Raw genomic sequence first — 13,837 nt, 5'->3', positions numbered from 1 at the left:
TTCAAACAGTAAAGAAATAACATCTTTCCTGCTTTCTCTTTACAATACAGGAGGCAAGAAAAGGATCTGGTTTTCTCCTCTTGCTGTTTTATGTGCACTTGCACATAGCACTCCAGGGGACTTGAACCTACTGTTCAGAGATATTCTCCAGCTACCAGGCTGTGGGTTAGGTAGCTCAGTGTCTCTTCCCCCCTGCCAGGTGAAGCTGGTCCCTAGGTGCACCCAAATGCAAGATTCATGGGAGCAAGGAAACACAAGCTGATGCTGTAGTCAAATGGTGATGGCTTTCCTAGGAGACGGTCATTCCTCAGTTCTAGCCCCTCAACCTGCTTATGCATTAAGTAGGTGTAGCCTAAAATCCCTAAAGATCATGGGGAGCAAGGCCAGGGCCCTCTTCAGCCAATGGGAATGCCCTCCTCACTAGGCCACAAAGCCAGGCTTCCTCTCAGTCGCTTTTCTTCTGACCCTATGACATTGTAATTCCTTTCAGACAATACACTAGCTGCAGCATTAGGCAAGGGCATTGTTTCTAAGCCAGTGATTCTCAACCAGGGTGCCCAGGCAGATAAGCACAGGCTCAAGCTCATTCCTGCCTGGATGATTGCCCAGCCCCTCTGGCAGGAGGTAAGCACTGTAATACATTAATCATTTTTTGAAATTGGTGCCATTCAATTCACAAACACTGCCTTGCATCCAGCAATGGGTGTCTTGAATCCAAAAAGATTGAGAACCACTGTTCTAAGCAATAGGAATCGTGGGCTCAAATGACTTCCACGCCTAGCTGAGGGGAGTCTAGAAACAAGATCTTCCCCTTCTTGGTCAAAGGCTCTCACAACTAGGCAATGGGAAAACAAGCTGGGTAAGCTTTTTCCAAGGCTTGGTCTATTGGGGTTTTTTTCATCTTGTGTCCTCTAAAATCTTTCTATAGAGTGGCACAGCTTCACCTGGAGAAAGATGGAGAGTACCTTACCTCCAACCTGGGGTAGTTTGTGGCTTCTCCTCTGGACGCAGGCACCTAAATTCTTAAGCTGCACATTACATAAATGTCTGAGTCTACACTTTGGCCTGAATTCACATCTCAGAAATGGAACTGAGCTGCTCAAGTCCAGACCTGCACAATGGTCAGAAGCAATGGAGTGGGAAGGATGATTCACACCCCCCTAGGCAATGCTGTAGCACAAGTTTGCTGGCATGATTGCGTTTCATAGTTGGTAGGGTTGGAAGGGACCCAAGCAGATCATCAAGTCCGACCCCCCCGCCATGGCAAGAAAGAGTACTGGGGTCAAACGACCCCAGCCAGGTTATCATCCAGCCTCCTTTTGAAGACCCCCAGGATAGGAGCGAGGAGCATCACTTCCCTAGGAAGTTGGTTCCAGATCCTAGCCGCCCTGACTGTGAATTAGCGCCTCCTGATATCTAGCCTAAAGCTCCTCTCTGTCAACTTATGGCCGTTATTCCTTGTTACTCCTGGTAGTGCTCGGGGGAACAGGGACTCTCTCATTGCCTGCCGGTCTCCCTTGGCCAGTTTGTAGACGGCCACCAGATCCCCCTCAGCCTTCTCTTGTGGAGGCTGAACAGGTTCAGGTCCCATAGTCTCTCCTCATAAGGCCTGCCCTGCTGCCCCTTGATCATGCAGGTGACCCTCCTCTGGACCCTCTCCATGTTGTCCGCTTCCCTCCTGAAGTGCGGCGCCCAGAACTGGACGCAGTACTCCAACTGCAGCCTGACCAATGTCACAGAGGGGGAGGATCACCTCCTTGGACCTGATTGAGATGCATCTGTGGATGCATGACAAGGTATGGTTGGCCTTCCTGACCGTGTCTCCATATTGTCAGCCCATGTTCATTTTGGCATCAGTAATGACTCCAAATCCTTTTCTACCTCTGCACTGACAAGAAGGGAGTTCCCCAGCCTGTAGGTCTGCTGCTGGTTCTTCCTCCCCAGGTGCAGCACCTTGCACTTGTCAGTGTTGAAACCTCATCCGCCCACCCCTGTAACCTGTCCAGATCCAATTGCAGCCTGTCACTCCCTTCTAGCATGCCTACTTCTCCCCACTAAGATGTGTCATCTGCGAATTTGAACAAGATGCTCTTCACCCCCTCGTCTAAGTTGCTGATGAAGATGTTGAACAGTGAAGGCCCAAGGACCGAGCCCTGGGGGACCCCACTGCCCACATCCCTCCAGGTCAAAAATGACCCATCCACCACCACTCTCTGGGTGCAGCCCTCCAGCCAATTGGCGACGGATCCAACTGTGTAGGCATTGACACCACAATCTCCTAATTTTTTAACCAGAACGGGGTGAGAGACAGTGTCGAAGGCCTTCCTAAAGTCCAGAAAGACTATGTCCACGTGACACCTGCATCCAAGGATTTTGTGACCTGGTCATAGAAGGCCACCAGGTTGGTCTGACAGAACCTGCCCCTAATAAATCTATGTTGGTTGCCCCTAAGCATAATCTCCCCTGCTGGCCCCTCGCAGATGTGCTCCTGGATAATTTTCTCAAAAAGCTTCCCCAGGATCGAGGTAAGACTAACAGGCCTATAGTTTTCTGGGTCTTCCTTCCTCCCTTTTTTGAAAATGGGGACCACACTGGCCCTTTTTCAGTCCTCTAGCACCTCACCAGAGCACCATGAGTGCTCATAAAGCTGTGCCAGGGGTCCTGCAATGACCTCTGCTAATTCCCTCAGCACTCTGGGGTGGAGATCGTCAGGACCTGCTGAGTTGAACACGTCTAGTCCCACCAGAAGTTCCCCAACTAGGTCCTCTTTGACCCTAGGCCTGGCTGCACCTCCCCTGGGTCTGTTGGGGATCCCGGTTGGCGGGGGACAACCTGGTCCCTGCTCAGAAAAATGGAGGCAAAGAAATTGTTAAAGAGTATATCTTTGTCATCTGGTGCGACGACCAGATTTCCTAGAATGACCTGCGGAAGCCTCACGTTACCCGGAACCTTCTTTTTACCCTCTACATATTCAAAAAAGGATTTCTGGTTGTACTTGATCCGGGTAGCTAGTCCCAGTTCCATCTCCGCCTTGGCCTTCCTGACCGCCCCCCTACAGCCCCGAGCAACAGAGGTATAGTCCTCCCTGGTGATGGCACCTCCCTTCCATTGGGTGTATGCCTTCTTTTATAGCTTTGAGACATTCCTGGATGCTTTTGGTTAGCCATGGGGGCTTTTGAGCACTCTTGCCCCCTTTGATCCACGTGGGGATTGTCACCCTTTGGGCTTGGAGGATCGTCTCCTTCAGGAACGACCACTCTTCTTGGACTCCCAACTCCCCTCCCCTCTGGGACCTCAGTACCTCCCCAACTATTCTCCTTAGCTCAATGAAATCTGCCTTCCTGAAGTCCAGGGCTGTTGCCTTGCTGCAGGCCTTTGCCACCCTGCGCTAGATGGTGAATTCCAGTAGACGATGATTGCTATCGCCCAGGTGATCAAGCACCCACAGTCCCCTCACCAGGTCGTCGCTTATGGCCAGGACCAGGTCTAACAAGGCATTTCCCCTGGTGGGACTGTGTACCTCCTGGGTTAGATGGAGGTCCTGTAACACGGCTAGGAACCTACATGAGCAGTCAGACCTGGCTGACTGCTGTACCCAGCAGATGTCCGGATAGTTTAGGTCACCCATGATGACCACATCCTTTGACTTAACTGCCTCCACGAGCTGACCTGAGAATTCCCAATCTAACTCTTCTTCCTGGTTGGGTGGTGTGTAGTAGACCCCCACCGTTAAGTCACTTTTCCCCCGACCCCCTTGTATTCTGACCCAGAGCACTTCAGTCTGCCCCTCCTCTGACCCAGTCCTGCTTGTTGAAGATGTGTTAAGGCTGCCACCAGTCTGGTTTTTCACTTGGACATTAAACCAGTGTCTGGTTTAACATGTCTGGTTTAACCTATGACCTGGATGCCATTTGGGTGGGCAGCCTGCCCCAGGTGAGCAGCTATCATAGTGCCACAGTCCAGTGCATACTGTACCCAGGCACTGTCCTTCAGGTCTGAGACCGAGAAAAGTGGGGCAGCAGAGGAAGAGGTAACCTGAGGCCATGGGAAGTAGGTTCAGCAGCATGAGAGGAGAGTAATGTGGCCATGTTAGGCACTGCAGGAGACTTCCTTGTGACACCATGCACTGCAGGTATGTGCCAGGTACCAGTCCTTTGGCCCCCCCACCAGACTCTAGATCACAGAGGCATAAGAACAAGCCAGGACAGCACAATCTGAGGGGACTGCTAAAAGGAAGCAGCTAAAGCCTAGAGGATGGCTTGCAAGAGGTGCTCCAGTTTTGGGGGAGCTCTCGTTCCCTTGGATCCAGCACTGGATGGCATCATTCCACATGTATTAGACTGGGTGGCTTGTGCAATCGTCTGTGTAAGCATGTTTTAGCTGCACTGTGCGAGCGCCAAACTCAGGAACAGGTCACTGGCTCAATAAGTGTGACAAGAGGATGATTTTGTTTTAAATGAATGTTGGTTCAGATATCTGGTCCTGCAGACAGAACAATGCTGCTTTTCAGGCTGAGTATCCAGGACTGGCTCCAGCAACCCCAGACACCATCCTCACAAGAGCCCTTTGTCAGTGCAGTGAGGTCAGATTTGTCCCACCTTGGCTGTCATAGACATGGTCAGCAGAAAGCCTTGGCATAGTTTAAGTCACTTAGGCTAAGATCCTTAAAGGATTTGAAGTATCTAACTCACCTTAAGCCTTAGCATACTGAGTGAAACAATACCTACATATTCACTGTTCAAAATGAGATTAACTTGTCAGCTGTTGCTTGCCTGGCATCTCGCACTAGTCTGGCAGATACCATCAGTTGTAAGAGGGGAATTTCCTTTCCATTTTCACTCACCTATTCATTTGATAAATAAACAAACTAATCCCATGAAAACTTTGTTCACAGCGCTAGAACTATACAGAAGAGAAAACCAGGCCTAGCTCTCTGATTTTCAGAAAGCCCTACCGTCTAGGCCAGGGAGGTATGTAGTAAGGGTGTGTGAAATGGGCCATATTCGATTCGGCTTCAGATTCAGCCTGAATCGGGGACCGTGATTCAATTTGTTGATTCAGATCACTGTCCCCAATTCGATTGAGCCAAATCTGAATATGAAGATTCAATGCTAATTCGGAGAATCAGTGATTCGGACATGGATATAGCTTTAAACGTTTTTTCTACATACCTCAAGGTACCAGGCAGCTCATGAATGCTGCGATGCTGGAGAGTCCCACAGGAGTGCTGAGGGGCCCCCGCATGCTTGGCAGCAAACCCAGAAGTGGACTGGAAGTTCTGGTCCACTTCTGGGTCCACCAGGGAGTGCGCTGGGGGGGCCCTCCCATGCCTCCTAGCTCAGCAATCAGCCACGGGAGTATCCCGGGTGCCCCCTCAGACCCAGGAGGCATCAGTCGTTGAGCTGGGGGTGCATAGGGGGGCCCCCAGTGCACTCCCCGGCAGACCCAGAAGTGGATCAGAAATGCTTCTGGTCCACTTCTGGGTCTGCTGCCGAGTGCACTGGGAGGCCCCCCGCACTCCTGTGGGATGCTCCATCTGCCCCCCATCGCAGCATTCATGAACCACCTGCTACCTAGAGGTATGTAGAAAAAACATTTAAAGCTGTGTCGATATCTGAACCTCCGAATCTTTCCATATCTCACCGAATCGATTTGGAGAGAGTAAAGGGTCTCCTGATTTGATTTGGATTTGGAGATTTGGCCACCGAATCAGGCCAAATCTCTGCCAAATCGAATCAGGGACTGAAGCTTCATACAGACCCAGTATGTAGGCATCTAACTTCAACTGGACTAAGTACTGTGGATAGGCACATAAGTCCCACTGATTTTCAACTAGGCTTAAGCCCCTAGGCCCAGATTTTTAAAGGTGGTTGGGTGCTTACTGCCAGGTTTTTATTGCCTGGGTGTCTGAAGCCCCTTCTCAATGCCTGGTTTTGCATTCCACTGTAGGGCCAGATTTTTGGGTGACAGATGCCTAAAACTTAGGCAGAGTAACAGTGAATGTCAGAGCACCTAAGGCTCTCTTTTAGTTTTAGCTCTAGGCTACAAAGAACAAGATTTGCAAAGGTAGTTAGAGAGCTAAACATGGAGATAAATATTTAGATGCCTAACTCCTATTGGGATCAATGGGAGTTTGATACCCAAGCACTTCTGAAAAATCACACTAACTACCTGCCTCTTTAGACACCTAAAGGCTTCAGAAAATCTGGCCTGAAGTCCCTTTAATGCTTCTGAAAATTCTACCCCAAGGCTTGTGAGATGAAAACTTCTATTAAGTTCCAAGGAGGATAAGGATTTCACCATTGGTTTTCCTTTTCACTGCTTTTCCTTTCAGTTGAACTGCTTCAGGCAATCCTGCCAATGCTTTCTGCTGGTGCATAATAGGATTGTTCACAAACTAAGGAACCTTACATCAAAATGCAAGGAAAACCCTGAGATTTCTCCACCCTCACCCCAGCAGAATAAAGGGTTGATATATGCAAGTCTGATTCAATGAAGTAGTGCAACAGAATGAAAATTTGGATTAATTCTTTCTATACAAACTGAGCTACCTAGAGCACTTTAAACTCAGGGGACCCTGCTACAAAGGGTTATTGTACTGCAGAGACTGAGTTGTTATACTGTGGAGCAGGTTCTGTCAGATGGAATTTTATAGCGTGGTAGCAATCAGTCATGTTTGATAAGCACACACAGGATAAATCAGACCAATATCTCCCCAAGGATCATCGAGTTGCAATCAAAGCATGTTCTGGCTTTGTCAATTGACAGGATCCTACGCAAACACACTTGATTTGATGTAATTTTGCCCACTCATTGTGTCGTGGTGCTGACAAACAAACACGAATGGTGTAAAAGACAAAGCACAATGAAAACATACGATCCCATAAAATCAAAAGCCAAAGTTCGGGAGAAGGAAGGTAAAGCAGTCTCTACTACCATAGCAAGCTGATGTTAATGCCCTAGCAGCAATGTAGTACCCAGAAACTTGGTAAGGATCCTGTAGCAAGTTATGGTATTCCACATTCAATAGCTATTTAATAGCCAGAGGAGGATAGACTGCTCTACACATTAGGCTCTACACTGTATCAGCGATTGTGGCTGTGGGCCAGTGGGTATCTAATGTCCATTGCTATCAGCTGACATTAAGTACCTAAATGCCTGTGAGAATCTGGACTCCTGTGTCTTGAGCCCCATTGGGAGGGGACAGGGCAGGACAATGCGATGAACCTCAACTCAGTGGTGGGATGGCATATAAACCATTCTTACAGACCAGGTTCTGATGCCCAGGTGTGCACGTGAATTCTTCCAGAGTGCCCTTACTGTTGCAAAGTCACTGCAGCACCTTTGTTTTACTCACTGCATTATCAGGTGAGTCAGAACTTCCTGAGCGTAGGAGTGTCTCGACAAACATAGCCTCTTCCAGGAATGCAAAAATCTGCCTTAACAAATCAAACCAATGACAGAACAAATGCAATACCTTGCCTGTACAGGTTCAGTGGAAGGTGAGCCAGTTCAGTGTTGTGATGCTGCATGTAGGGGATGATTTCTGATGCTTGCAGCTGCCAACATACATGTTAAGCATGAATCTCAGTTGTACCCAATTCACCATCCATGACTACAAATGCTAATGCACATTGAATTATTTGACACACGGACTTCCCAGCTAAGGAATCCCACAGGGTGATCATATATTCAGTGGCTCCCTTCATTATTTCTAACTTCTCTGCTGATATCCATTCCTAACTCTGCTTCCTCCAGCATTAAACAGTCGGGGCTGTAGCTGCACTGGGAGTTGCAGCCATGAAAACCAGGACACATTTGAGCCCATTCGCTCAGGTTTCCAGTTTGAGGTTATTTGTGTTGCAAGGGCTATTTCCTGACTGAGTGATGGCTTTTTCCCAACCATATCTCTTTTTCTAGTGTCAGGAAAATGACTTATGTGTTGACTGGGTTCACTGGCCCCAGGCAGCTGAAGTCAGTTGAAAAAGCTTAATGAAAAAACAAAAAAAACCCCACTGAACCAATTTTTAAAAAGCAGATATAAATATTCATCCCCTTCTTACACTGCCTGCTAACTATTGCTGCTGCAGTTGTTACAGCCTTTATAAAAAGATTAACTTTTCTGAACTAAACTGGGAGGAGGGCATTAATCTTCTCAGGTATTTTATTTATCTATTTATCGTTCCATTTAAGCCCTCCGTACAGTTAGAAGGGCAATGTGCTCGTTAGTTCACATTATACATTGCCAAATATTACAAAGCATTTTCCTGATGGATAATATGTAAAATCTCTGACATCAGGAAGCAACATGCAAGCACTTTTTTAAAAAGCTATTATTCCCAACAGCACAAAAAGGCTGGTATTGCAGTTAAAGCAATAGCCGTGGGAAAGCACTTTGCTCTACTACTGACTTCTCATCTGATCCTGGCTCAGTCACTTTCTCTCCCTATGACTCAGTTTCCCGTCGGTAAAATGGGCATAATCCTCCTTCCTTGCCCCATCTATAATCTGTTTTATTTATTTCCATTGCAAACTCTGCAGGACAAAGACTGTAACCTCTCAGCCAGCAGAACAGGGCCCCAGTCTTATTTGGGAGCTGCAGGGATTATAGAAATACAAATACCAGTAAATAAATACCATTTGAAAGGCTGCATTAAAAAAGAAAAACAAGATAATGAGCTTTGGTATATAGTGGAAATGTGAAGGGAAAATGAGAAAAATTAAGGGATTTGCCCCAACTCACCAACAAAACAGTGAGAGACATTCACTAGACAAGACTTATAATGAGGCCAGGAACTCCCACCACCATCATTCATTCTTGCTGTTGCAAGACGGCCAGGCCCCTGCAATCTACCCTATGGCAACAGGCAATCACACACTTCTAACCTTCAAGCAGGACAAGGAACGATTGCAGTCTTACAAGTTCCCATTTTAACTACACTCATTGTCATAAGAGCAGATTTTGTATTGGGCCATTTCTTGTTCTTGTTGCAATCCATCATAAAGAGAAACGAGATCTCAGATTCCTCAGCAAGGCACAGCCCATGACAGATAATAATACGGCATATTACTTTGACCTTTTCAGTTTGCTTTGTAATGTGATTGGCCAACTATTCCTGTCCTCCCCTGTTAACCACCTCATTAACCTGGGAGGAAAAGGTGGAACGGACAATTAGCCTGCAGAATATTAAAAAGGTTAACATTGAAGTGCACACTCCCAGCTTTCTAGGCTGCAATGGGTATTAACATTCTCAGATACTGCTCCTCTTTCAAAGCCTGCAATGAAAATAAGAAATCACTTCCTTATTCTCACTCCATTGTTCAGATAATCATCATCAGGTGTCACACCTGGATGACTCCAGTTTATGCATGAATACACAGAGTAATGTTTATTTTCCCCCCTCTTGACTGAATGTTCCTTCTATTAAAAAGCAGTGAACCTGTCTTGAGGTTGGTCATTCTTAAGTAAAAGGAATATCAAAGGAAGTGGTGGAAAAAGCTCTGTAGTGCAGTCTTCCTTTAAAAGGTCAGACTACCACACAAAACTCAGAGTCACTGCAGTTATTTTTCAGCTTAAATAAAGGGGGAAATGGTGTCGTCCCGTCCCCCCCCCCACACACACACACATGCATATCACCACATGCTACTGAGTGCAGAATTTTTCCATTCTAATTTTCTATATTCCTGTGAAGCAGAGGGATATTATTCTCCTCCTTTTAGTAGAGGAAAAATGAAGGGGAGAGAGCAACTATGAGTTAGATTTTCAAACAGAAGTGTGGTATTCAGTTCCCATTTGACTTGTAAACTGGAAGGTGCATGTCTACTTCCCATTTTAAATATCCCATGCAAGGTCAGTCAATGAATCAGGAACAGAAGAGAGAAGTAAGATGCTGTAAACACCAGGCCTTGCTCTGAAACCATGGTAGTGAGGGTAGATGACATTTCCAAAGATGTCATATAAACTTTTATCTTCATAGACTTAAGAGTCACATACTCCATATACATAACACTCATCAAAAGGCTGGCTTTTGGCAAAATATGCCAGTTTGCTCTTGTGCAAACACCTTACATGAAGCTGAAGGCTGCAGTGTTGGTTTTGTATTAACAAGAGTTTTAGAAAGGCTCAGAGCAACTGAGAATTATGCTGAACTTTGTGAATAGTTCCTCTTGTTTACCTGTCATGTATTGTGTATGAGTAGAAGAAACCTGTTAATCTGAGAGGAAAGGATAATCACACTTTTGTACAGTGCTGTTGCAACAGTACCTGTCATTTTGGTATTACCGTGTAAACAATTGATAATAAATAGGAACCATATAGCAAATGCATCATAGATGTCAAAAGGCTGTATAAAATTACAAGGCAGAGATAACCATTATTGATGGAGGATCATTAATGTCATCATCTGTGTTGTATAATTCCTGAAGGATGTTATAAATTGAATTAACACCCTGTAAAGTACTTGAACAACAATTTAGGCAAATATAATGAAAGTGTCCGATTCATGGAAATGTGCTGCTCTCTATTAACAACCAAGGGTGAAATCTCAGCCATGTCAAATCAATAGGATATCAAATGGAACCAGGATTTCATGTACAGCCTGGAATACTGGCTTGACAAAAAAATGCTTGGATGATAATGCTTGTATTGACATACTTTCTGTCAGGCAATAATGCCAGGAGGATAGACGTTCCCCCCCCCAAATGATTATTTTCCTTCATGCCCAGCGCATTTACATGTGCAAATAATCCAAAAGCAGTTGACTCTCGAGCAAACTACTCAAAAGTAAGCTCTCCCAGGCACGTGTCTACACATGCAGGGGTGTGGGAGCAGATTTGCTGCTTCTAGCAGCAGACTGTTCCCGCTCCCTGTGGTCCTACAATGTACCCCTGCAGCATCCAGTGAGAGCTCTGGACTCCCCCTGGGTGCTAGACCAGGGGCCAAAAGACAGCTGTCTCCTGGCAAGGGCTTGGACATTGCTCCACGCCCCTGGGACCTGCCTGCTACCAGGGTGGGCTGTGTCACTGGAGCCTGGGTGGGGAGCCTGCCCCACTCCATGATTGCGGGTCCTGGGCTGGGAAATCTTTACCTCCCAGCACCAGCTCCATGGTTGCAGGGCTAGTGCTGGGTGATCTTTATCTCCCAGTCCAAGCCTTGCAGTCATGGGACCCAGGCTGGGATCCTTATCTCCCAGTGCCAACCCCACGATCAGACAGTGCTGGGAGATAAGGATTTCCTAGCGCCGGCCTCATGACCATGGGGCTTGGGCTAGGAGATGATCTCTCAATTCCAACCCAGCAATTGCAGATTGGGGGCTGGGAGATGTCTGCTGCTGGGGCAGGGGCACATTGTCCCCATCTGAGCTCTGGTGGTGGAGCCCACCTTTCCCTGCAATCTCTCACCCCCTGCTGCCCGGAAGCACATGTGATCCCAGTCAGGCATCTACACATGCACTACTGAGCAGTAAGTATTTTCAAGTATATTTGCTACTTGCATTTGCAGGTAGCAAATTTACTCATGATTACAGCCAATTACTTTGCAGTAAGCATCTGCATGTGTAGACATGGACGCTTGCTGTGCAGTAATTAGCTCTACTGCGCAGTAAAGCACAGTGTAGATGCGCCCACCGTTGGCTACCTACGATCACAGTCCTACAATTCAATCTGACTACAGAGATAGAGCTCAGTGCCTGAGCAAAAATTCCCATTCAATTCAGTGCAATTCTGTTTAGGTTAAAAAGTTCAACTCCATGGATTAGATTTCAAGCTCCGTGTCCAAGCAATATAATCATCACTTACTGCACTATTGATTTTTCTAGTGCTGTACAGCACAGAGAAGGCATGCTACATGTCCATATAACTTGACCTTGGATGTAGGTAGACAAAATGGGGGCTCTAAATTGAAGCGGTGGGTTTTAAAAAATAGCGCTTCAATTTAGGGCTGATTAAACCCCTGTGTCATGCACACACCCCACTGACTTACCTGCCTCTCTGGCGGGAAGGGGAGGGTGAGCTGCCAGTGGGTGGAGCGGTCCCTGGACTGAGGGCAGAGGGCTAGTGCTCCCCTCTGTGGCAGCGGTGGCCCCTCTCCAGGCGGCACCTGCCCACAGGCACTGAGATCAGGCAGTCCCAGGGGGCACTGCAGCCACAGAGGGAAGCATCAGGCCCTGCGCAGCTCAGGCAGGCAGTCAGGCTCTGGACGGGGGAAGGAAAGGAGGAAGATCTGGCTCATTGCTTTTCTTGGGCAGAGCCTGCTTTCCTGGGCTGCTGCCAGGCTGCCTGCAGGGCTTCCTGCAGAGCCGTAGAGCTGCATGGAGCTCAGTGCTTCACTCTGTGGCTGTAGGGCCATAGGGCTGTGTGGCTCCTCAAAGGAGTTTTAGTTTGCTGCACTCCAAGTCATTTAAGGCGCATTACGCCAACGAATTTCCTACAACGGCTGGAGTTAATGCGGAATATGCTGCCGAGGCATGCAAACACCAACACCATTAAAGCGGTGCAAAAGCATTTAGTCCACTTTAAAGTGCCGTGCATACACACCTCTCATTTTGTCTACACATGTGTACATAAAGCAGGGCTGTAGTTTGGAATTGTCAGAAGTGGTCCATAGGGGTGTGCAAAATGGGCCCTATTCAAGTCAGATTTAGATTCACCCTGAATCAGGGACAGTGATTCGATTAGTTGATTCTGATCACTGTTCCTGATTCAATTTGGCCGAATCTGAATCTGAAGATTAGATACTGATTTGGAGAATCAGCGATTCGGTCATAGACACAGCTTTAAAAGTTTTTTCTACATACCTCAAGGTAACAGCATGGCTCGTGATCGCTGCAATGCTGGGGCAGATGGAGTGCCCCACAGGAGTGCAAGAGGGCTCTCTACATGCTTAGCGGCAAACCCAGAAGTGGACCGGAAGTAAACTACTCAAAGGTAAACTCTCCCAGGCATGTGTCTACACGTGCAGGGATGTGGGAACAGATTTGCTGCTTCTAGCAGCAGACTAGAAGTGATCAGCCACAGGGGGACCCCAAGTACCCCCCCAGACCCAGGAGGCACCAGTCACCGACCCAGAGGGGTCAGCGCACTCCCCGGCAGACCCAGAAGTGGATCAGAAGTGCTTCTGGTCCACTTCTGGGTCTGCTGCTGAGCGCACCGGGGAGCTTCACACGCTTCTGTAGGACACTCCATGAGCCCCAGCATTGCAGCATTCATGAGTCCCTGCTACCTAAATGCATGTAGAAAAAACATTTAAAGTTGTCTCTATGTCCAAATCTCCGAATCTTTTTGAATCTCTCCGAATCAATTCGGAGGGTTCCAATTCAATTCAAAGAGGTTAAGGGGTCCTCTGGTTCAATTTGGATTCGGAGATTTGGCCACTGAATTGGGCCGAATCGCCGCTGAATCTAATCAGGGACCAAAGCATAGCACAGCCCCAGCAGTCACTGCTCTAACCAGAGCAGTGTAGCATTTACGGAGATCAGTGACCTCTGTGAGAGCAATTAGAGCAGGCTGATCATGTCTAAGATTCCCCATGACATGTGAAGTATATTCTTGTTTGGTGATCTCTGTTTAGCATTTGAGAAGAGCTTGTAAGTGAACAGCAAGCAGTCACTTGGAGAATTCTGCAGCATGTTAATTAAAACAAACTAGTTTTCCATGTAGCTTACAGCAAATATATGGTCCAGACTGGTATCTTTTTAATTTCTTTTCTTTTTAAAGTAAAACTTGTGAAAAATAGGGACGTTCCCTAGACCATGAAGATGCTTTTAGGGAACCAATGGGGCTAGATTCACAAGGAGACACCAATATCTGCCACTGTAGGAGCCCAAATCCAGAACAGACT

The sequence above is a fragment of the Alligator mississippiensis genome, chromosome 7, assembly GCF_030867095.1.
Source record: "Alligator mississippiensis isolate rAllMis1 chromosome 7, rAllMis1, whole genome shotgun sequence".
NCBI lineage: Eukaryota > Metazoa > Chordata > Crocodylia > Alligatoridae > Alligator > Alligator mississippiensis.
Note: the sequence above shows the minus strand (reverse complement) of the source record.